At 32.6% G+C, this 3,493-nt stretch overlaps 1 pseudogene; it reads right to left on the bottom strand.

The window, feature by feature from the left end:
- Positions 1-2,986: 2,986 nt before the first annotated feature.
- LOC123325675 lies at positions 2,987-3,138 on the bottom strand (annotated as a pseudogene).
- Between the last annotated feature and the right edge of the window lie 355 nt (positions 3,139-3,493).

Below are 3,493 nucleotides of genomic sequence, written 5' to 3'. Positions count from 1 at the left end.
TGAATTCCATTGTTTGGATATACCATATAATTTGTCCATTCACCTAATGAAAGGCATCTTGATCACTTCCAAATTTTAGCAATTATGAATATACCTGTGTGCAGGTTTTTGCATGGACATAAATTTTCAAATCCTTTGGGTGAATACTAAGTAGTGTAATTGCTGCATCATATGGTTAAATTACATTTAGTTTCATAAGAAATTGTTAAACTGTCTTCCAAAGTAGCTGTACCATTTTGAATTCCCATCAACAATAAATGAAAGTTCCTCTTTTTCCATATACTCACCAATATTTGGTGTTGTCAGTGACCCAGCTTTTGGCAATTCTAGTAAGTGTATAGTGGTACCTTGTTTTAATTTGCATTTCACATATGACATATGATAGAGTGTATTAATTCTTTTAACATTACAGAACCCTCTGAGATATTCATATACTTTTATCCATGTTAAAAAATGAGGAAACTGAGGCATAGAGTGATGAGTTATCCAGCAAAAGCTAATATGGTTTAGTAAGTGGTAAAGCCAGAATTTAAATCTATATAATTTAGTTCTTGTGTCTGTGCTCTTAACTACAAACATATAATCTTGAAGATTGCTCCAGTTAAATACTTACAGAATACTGGTATTTTAATTGCTGCATAGTAGTCTATTCAGACTCTATTAATGTTACTTTAGACTATGTCATATTTTTACTATTTTCTATTATAAACAATGATATCCCTAATACATACATCATTGCCTATGTGTGTCGGCCAGTATGTATTTTTGAAAGTTAAATTTTCAGAATTGAGCCTGAATCAATGGAGATATGACATTTAAAAATTGTAGCAGCTTGTTTTAATTTCTATAGCTTCTTATTATGGTTGATTTATTTATTTTTTTTTTTTTTTATTTGAGAGAGAGAGAGAGAGAGAGAGAGAAACAGCATGAGAGGGGATAGGGTCAGAGGGAGAAGCAGGCTCCCCGCCGAGCCGGGAGCCCGATGCGGGACTCGATCCCAGGACCCTGGGATCATGACCTGAGCCGAAGGCAGTCACCCAACCAACTGAGCCACCCAGGCGCCCTATGGTTGATTTTTTATATGGGAAATCCTTTCTCAGTGTTATTTTTATTTATCATCTTGGTAATCCCTGTGTATTTCTTCTTCCATATGTCTTTTTGAAGTGGCTTATGAAATTTATTTTTGTTTAATTTTATTCAGATTTCTTTGTAGTAATATAATAATTTCTAAAGAAGTGTCTTACTTTCTATGGTGAATTTTCCATCCATTGCATTGGTAAGGGCCCTCCATTTACTAAATCATTTTTTCTTATGTTCTAAGTGAAGTTTTATACTTTTATTTTTATTGGTCTTCCTCATTTCATTTCAGATGTTAACATTTATTTTGGAGTCATTATGTTTGAAAACCTTTTACATTATTTTTTTTCTGGTTACTGGTGGTATATAGGAAAGACAATGCTTGATATGATGATCTCACAGCCAAAGACCTTGCTTATATCTTATTGTTGTCTTGGATAACCCATTTAGATGATAATATCTCCTGCAAAAAATGACAGTTTTATCTTTTATCTTTTTATGATGTTTATACATTCCCAATTATTTTGTTGTTGGCTTTAAACATTGCCTAGGACCCCAGTACATTTTAATTTTTTGCCCTTTTTTTTGAAATTTATTGAAGTTTGGTTTATACAACATGTAGTTCATCTGTTTTAAGTGTGCAATTCAATATTTTGTAGTATATTTAGAGAATTATGACACCATCTCCATAATTGAGTTTTAAAGATTTCTTTCTTTTCACCCAAAAAGATCCCTGGTACCCATTTGCAACCATTACCCATTCCATTCCCCCCCCAGGCAACCACTAATGTCCTAGTACAACATTACATAGTACTAAATAGTCTATCAGCCAAACTTGCTTGTTCTTGTCTTTAATGAGAATGTCACAAGTGTTTCACTTTTAAATGTGATATGAACAGTTTCTTGTCAACTGAGTTAAAGAAGTTTCCCTTTATTTTGAATTTGCTAAAATATTTTTTTAGGAATTAACTTTAATTTGCCAAATACTTTTCCTGAATCTATTCATCATCTGAATTTGACATTGTTTTTCTCATTTACTGTAGATCATTTTGCAGATAAACCTTCCTAGATTGAGCTGATTTGTCTTTTATTCTTTGACTTACCTTGCACATGAAGTAATTAACATTTTTAAAAATCTGTATTACTTATCTGTTCCTGTATAACAAGTAGCTTACACAAACAATAATAATTTATTATTTCCCATGTTATTTTTGAGTACACAAATTGGCAGCATCTCAGCTGGGTGTTCTGAATTTCTCACAAGATGGTTAAAGATGGAATTATCCAAAGTCTTGACTGGGACCAGAGGATCCATTTTCAAGAAGGCTTTTGCACATATATGGCAGTTGGTGTCAGGAAACTGTTTCCTCTCTACGTAGAACTTTTAATAGGACTTCTTGAGTCTCTGCACCATATGGAAGATGGCTTCCCTCAGAATGAGCAATCCAAGACTACAGTGGCAACTACAATAACTTTTATGACAGAGTCTTGGTAGTCACACATTGTCATTTATGTTCTGTTCTATAGGTCAAATAGCCCAGCTCCAACTGAATGAGTGAGAGAACTAAACAAAGGCATGAATCCTAGGAGACAAATATCATTTGGACTAATATCCACAGATCCTCATGTATTCTAATACTTATTATTATTAACATTTATGGTTCTATGTGACACTGGGCCACGTATTTTATCCCCTGTAGTGTGTTTATCAAGTAATTAGATAATGTTATATCAGCCTTACAAAATGATTTTGGTACCTTTTCTAATCCCCAGTTTATTTAAAGTAAAATGTATCTGTTTCTTGGTGAATTATATAAATCCCATTATGGGAATGGGTGAGCTGGCCTGGAAAGTCACATCTCTCAAACCTGGAAATGTCAGACAGAAAAAACAATGAGTGATGGCAAAGATTAATTGAAAACTACAATTATCAAGCTAGATGTACTAGATATGTATAGAAATCTACATGTAATTGGTTAAAAAATAACACATATTTACAATTAGCAATAATCGCGCCTCGGATAAACCTCATTGGCTACGATACTGCCACTGCGCAAAGCTAAAAAATAACACATATTTACAAAAGTGATTTCACATCAGTTAGTATATTAATTACCTATATTTTATATAGTTCTTACTATATGTAATAAAATGCTCAGAATTCTTTATGTACATTAGGTCATGAGATTGTCACAAATACCCTGTAATTTGGGTAGTTTTACTGAAAGTTTTTTTCAATAAAGACAGTATTTGAAGGAGAGCTTAGCTAGATATAAAATATTTGGTTCACAATTTGAGTTAAAAAAAAAAAGTTATCTATTGCTCCATTGTTGGCTGGCTTTTTATGTTGGTCTTAAAGTTGCTAATCAGATTTTTACAAGTTATTTGATCATTTGTCCTGAAAGCTTTGAGATAT

The sequence above is a fragment of the Neomonachus schauinslandi genome, chromosome 8 (genome assembly GCF_002201575.2).
Source record: "Neomonachus schauinslandi chromosome 8, ASM220157v2, whole genome shotgun sequence".
In the NCBI taxonomy this organism is placed as follows: domain Eukaryota; kingdom Metazoa; phylum Chordata; class Mammalia; order Carnivora; family Phocidae; genus Neomonachus; species Neomonachus schauinslandi.
The sequence above is the reverse complement of the archived record's forward strand: the minus strand, read 5'-3'. Positions and strand labels throughout refer to the sequence as shown.